The sequence below is a fragment of the Macaca mulatta genome, chromosome 18, assembly GCF_049350105.2.
Source record: "Macaca mulatta isolate MMU2019108-1 chromosome 18, T2T-MMU8v2.0, whole genome shotgun sequence".
Taxonomy (NCBI): Eukaryota; Metazoa; Chordata; class Mammalia; order Primates; family Cercopithecidae; genus Macaca; species Macaca mulatta.
The window spans coordinates 72,107,514-72,113,422 of NC_133423.1; positions in this window are offsets into that span (position 1 = coordinate 72,107,514).

Consider the following 5,909-nt stretch of genomic DNA (forward strand, 5'->3'; position numbering starts at 1 on the left):
TAAATTTAAGTCCAGCTACTAATGACAAATGGGGCAAGAACAGTGTAGCTATTTATACAGAATTTTGCAAATTGATCATTGAATTTACAGAGGAATGGAGACCCCTGACTTAGTTGTGTGTGTGTGTGTGTGTGTGTGTGTGTGTGTGTGTGTGTGTTTAACTATAATCTTACGCTTGGACAATGCTTGAGATAATGATTCCCACAAGAAGATGTAAGTTATGCAGAGAAAAAACACTTGTATAAAATGTAAAATGAGAGATGAACTTTCAGCCTGTAAAATCTACTTTGGAAAAATCAGAAGTTCTTTCAAGGCATAGGAAGAACACATTTAACAGAGATTTTAGCCAAGTAGAAATAATGCAGAACCACTGTGAAGAATTTAGTGTGCCTAGCCACATACAAGCTTTCTGTTCATTTATTTTCTAAGGTAGATACCATTTTTTTTTTCACAATTACTAAAAGTCAGGCAAATTACTAGTATTTTACATCATCATAACTCATTCATCCCTCACAAAAATCTTACAAATTTAGTAATGAAATTAAAATCCCCTGGGAGTCGGAAACATCCCATTTGTGAGAAATACACTTTTCAATTTATGCCAACCAAAAGCAGAATAAAATTTTAAATTATGAATTTTTAAGATGAGGAAAGTTAGCAATGCTAACTAATATGTCCAAGTTTGTGCAGTTATAAGGAATCTGATTCATGATCACTTTTTTCCATTGCCTCCACAGATGAAAAAGGTATTCCTAGCCCTGCAGTTTTTCTTACAGAACTCAGTTCCTTAACCACATATCAATACATTTTAATTGTGGCCGGGTGAGGTGGCTCACACCTGTAATCCCAGCACTTTGGGAGGCCGAGGCGGGCAGATCACCTGAGGCCAAGAGTTTGAGAACAGCCTGACCATCATGTTGAAACCCCGTCTCTACTAAAAATACAAAAATTAGCCAGGTGTAGTGGCAGGCGCCTGTAATTCCAGCTTCGAGAGACTGAGACAGGAGAATTGCTTGAACCCAGGAGGGGTAGGTTGCAGTGGGCTGAAATCATGCCACTGCACTCTAGCCTGGGCGACAGAGTGAGACTCTATCTCAAAAAAAAAAAAAAAAAAAAAAAAAATTCAATTACATATAGTATATGGCTTATGCCTTTTCCAAAAGTTGGAATTTGATTTTTGATTATGGATTAGAATCCTTACATAAGGGAGGATTTTTGGATATTTGCCATGAACAGGAGATTTTTAAATCTCAGCAATTTATGTTAATTAATTTATCATAATAACATTATAAACAAATTTTTTTTCTAAACAAATTATTCTTCTTTGTAACTTATTTGCTCTTTTTATCCTTCTTGGAAGACAAAAATATTTTACATAATATTCCTGTTATCAAGTATTTTCCTCATAGTGCAGCTTGTGAAAACTCAGCACATTGCAACGAAGTGACTCCCCAATTTCTCATACTGAGTCAGTAACAGGAAAATATTATTATTACTCAAGGCATGCTTACTGTACTGGATGAAACAATGAAATATAAGAACGTATCCTACTTAAGAAGCTTAATACAATATTATCCAGTTACTCGGGAGGCTGAGGCAGGAGAATGGGGTAAACCTGGGAGGCAGAGCTTGCAGTGAGCCAAGATCACGCCACTGTACTCTAGCCTGGGTGACAGAGCGAGACTCTGTCTCAAAAAAGAAAAAAAAAAAAAAAATTATATACAAACACAAGTAGTAGCTTATATTTGATAAATGCTAATGAGGAGTCCAGAAAATTAAATCTTTGGGAATTTAGAGTCGGGAAGATCTTGGTAGGCGGAGGCAACTGACAAGAGCTTTGAAAAGGCAGTGGGATAATCAGGAGAAACAGCTCCAGAAAGGCATTCCAGAAAAGGAAGATGAGAGCAGAGGCAGAGTTTAATTTGAGTAAATGTGCATGAAATAGAGTGCTCCACTGTGCCAGAAGTAGAGGATTTGCGTGGGGGTAGAGTAGGAGATAAGGGCCCTTGATGATTCAACATTTACAACTCTTACACTTTAAACATTAATTTTTCTATCAAATGCCTCCAGGTCGCACTCTACTAAACTCCTTGAAGGGTGGGGACCTTTATCTTATCAACCTTGATACCTTCAGTGCTTAACACAGTACGTTCAGTTCCTGGTACAGAAAAGGCATTCTGTAAGTATTTGTTGAATGAATGAATGAATGTATCTCAGATAGAGTAAGTGAATTTCTCAAGGTCAAACAACACTAGGTGATAGTGTTATGACTGTAATCAACCATTTGTTTTGTTTTATTTTGAGACAGAGTCTCGCTCTATCATTCAGGCTGGAAGTGCAGTGGCATGATCTCGGCTCACTGCAACCTCCGCCTCCCACGTTCAAGAGATTCTCCTGCCTCAGCCTCCAGAGTAGCTGGGACTACAGGCACACGCCACCACACCCAGCTAATTTTTGTATTTTTAGTAGAAACGGGTTTTCACCATACTCCTGACCTCATGATCTGCCTGCCTCAACCTCCCAAAGTGCTGGGATTACAGGCGTGAGCCACTGTGCTGGGCCTCAACCATTTGTTTTTACTCTCTTCAGACATGAATGATGAAACGTTACAGAATCCTTATTTCTTCATTCTCCTTTGCTTTTTGGAAATTTTCTCGGGTGAACCTTACCTTCTACAGAGTAACAGAACCAGTAAGATGTATATGTACATAGAAACACATTTATGAGCAGGAATTGGTTCACATGATTATGGCAGCTGAGAAGTCCCAGCATCTGTAGGGTGAGTCAGCAACTACAGACCCAGGAGAGCCGGTGGGGTAGGTCCAGGCAGAGTTTGAAGGCCTGAAAACCAGGAAGCCAATGAAGTCAAGGAAAAAGCCAGCGTCTCACACTGAAGGCAGTCAGGAAGATTTCTTTTCTTTTCTTTTCCTTTCTTTTTCTTCTCTCTCTCTCTCTCTCTCCCCCTCGCCTCTCTCCCTCTCCTCTCTCTCTCTCTCTCTCTCTCGCCTCTCGTACTGTATTAAGCACTGACTCGCTTTGTCACCCAGGCTGGAGTGCAGTTGCCTGATCTCACTGCAACCTCTGCCTCCCGGGTTCAAGCAATTCTCCTGCCTCAGACTCCCTAGTAGCTGGGATTACAGGCATGTGCCACCACCCCTGGCTAATTTTGTATTTTTAGTAGAGACAGGGTTTCACCATGTTGGCCAGGCTGGTCTTGAAATACTGACCTCAGGTCATTGCATTTAATAAATATGGCATTCCACTACTACTTCTTTGATTCTATCAGACAGTCTTCAAATATTGAGTTGTGATACTCCTGCATCGCAGAAACCATTCATTTACATTTCTGTTTTCTTTTTTTTTTGAGGCAGGGTCTCTCTCTGTCGCCCAGGCTGGAGTGCAGTGGTGTGATCTTGACTCACTGCAGCCTCGACCTCCCAGGTGCAAGCAATCCTCTCATCTCAGCCTGCTCAATAGCTGGAACTACAGACACGCACCACCATGCCTGTCTAATTTTTGTATTTTTTTTTTTTTGTAGAGGAGGGGTTTCGCCATGTTGGCCAGGCTGGTCTTAAACTCCTGGGTTCAAGTGATCTGCATGCCTTGGCCTCCCAAAGTGTTGGGATTACAGGCACGAGCCACCACTCCCGGCCTCATTTACATTTCTAATTTCAATTCCTAGTATAGTTCCTGGTATGTAGTAAGCATGTGATAAAAATTTTAAGAATACTTATTGTTGTTGTCTCTGAGAAAAACATAATTTATGGTATCTGAATTCTGTAGCCCTGTAAGAAAATCTGTATATTAAAAATATACAAAGTTTAAGAACAACTATGTTTTATTTATGCACAAATGTTTATTTGATTTGAAATGAAACTTTAGAGAAGTTATAATAGCAAAGGTCTTCTTTTCCTTCATGTTTCTTAATTATGTGGCCTTATTAACCTTTCATTCTAAAATAGTTTCTATGAACAACTAAACAAGACATGATAGTTGACTCACTCAATAAAATATATAGCATGTTTGCATCAGGACATATTTAAATCTCAGTGGCACAAATATAATATTATGTTACACTAAATAATACTTTATATTTTGCAAATTATTTTATTATCACATTTGATCTGTATAACAATCTTATAGATGTCACTATCCCCATTTTACAGGTGAGGAAACTGAGGAATGAGAAATGCAAACCAGTATGCCAGTCACCAAGTGTCAGATTAATTACTGAGCTAGAGGCCAAACGAGGTGGCTCAAGCCTATACTCGTAGCACTTTGGGAGGCCGAGGCAGGCGGATCGCTTGAGCTCAAGAGTTCGAGACCAGCTTGGGCAAGAAAAAGAAAAATTAGCAGGGTGTGGTGGCACATGCCTGTAGTCCCAGCTACTTGGGAGGCTGAGGTGAGAGGCTCACTTGAGCCCAAGAGGTTGAAGCTGCAATGAGCTGTGGTTCTACCACTGCACTCCAACCTGGGTGACAGAGTAAGACCCTGTCTCAAGGTGACGAAATAATTAGAATTATCCCAAATCTACTATCCCGAATGGTATAGTTATTTTGTATCATTTTTTTTTTTTTTTTTTTTTTGAGACGGAGGGAGTCTCGCTCTGTCGGCCGGGGCTGGAGTGCAGTGGCCGGATCTCAGCTCACTGCAAGCTCCGCCTCCCGGGTTCACGCCATTCTCCTGCCTCAGCCTCCTGTGTAGCTGGGACTACAGGCGCCCGCCACCTCGCCCGGCTAGTTTTTTGTATTTTTTTAGTAGAGACGGGGTTTCACCGTGTTTGCCAGGATGGTCTCGATCTGCTGACCTCGTGATCCGCCCGTCTCGGCCTCCCAAAGTGCTGGGATTACAGGCTTGAGCCACCGCGCCCGGCTATTTTGTATCATTGTATAATTTCCTCCCGCTACTTACTCCTTCAGGTTCTAAGGGAGAGTAAGTTCCAGTTGGTTTCCAAAAGCCCCAGCTTAAATGGCTTCCTGGCAATTTTGATCTTAAAGACTGTCTTTTTAAGCTGGCCAGAGCAGCTGGCAAAAAGAGAAAAAAAAAGATTATGTCGGCTGGGCGAGGTGGCTCACGCCTGTAATCCCAGCATTTTAGGAGGCTGAGGCGGGGGGATTACGAGGTCAGGAGATCGTGACCATCCTGGCTAACACAGTGAAACCCCGTCTCTACTAAAGAATACAAAGAAGTAGCTGGGCGTAGTGACGATCCCAGCTACTCAGGAGGCTGAGGCAGGAGAATGGCGTGAACCCAGGAGGCAGAGGTTGCAGTGAGCCGAGATTGCACCACTGCACTCCACTCCAGCCTGGGCGACAGAGCAAGACTCCGTCTCAAAAAACAAAACAAAACAAAAAGACTGTATCTTTTCTTCTTTTTTCTCTCTGTCTCTCCTTTAGTACCTAGAACATATGCAGAAGGTGCTTAGTATACCCGTGAGCAATGAATACATAAATAGAGTGAGTGTAGAAGAGACTTAGGAAAGTCTGGGTAGTGGAATGGGAATGCTCTTCTTTGTTAGAAGGTAATAGATACCTCAGCACTGGGACATCAGCAGTGACAATCCTGCGTCACAGTTGGTGAGAAGCAGCAGGAAATAAGGGGGAATGGAGGCAGAGGCAGGCACAGAGGCAGTTCAAGGAAATGAAGGCAAACTGTGGTCGTGAGACCAAAGACAAGGAGAGCTGGGGAAGGGAATGATGTCATCAGAACAACAATAGAGGAAGATGGTTTTGGCAGCAGCTTTTGAATAGACTTTGAAGAAAAAAATCAGAGAGAGGGGAAAAAGGAAACGGGAAAGGGAAGTCTGTTGAGAACTCAGCATGACATTTGGAGTGGGTGGAGAGCTTCCTGTATAGCTTGATGTTTGGAACATCTGGTCACCTCTTACAATAACAAAACCTTAGAAACTT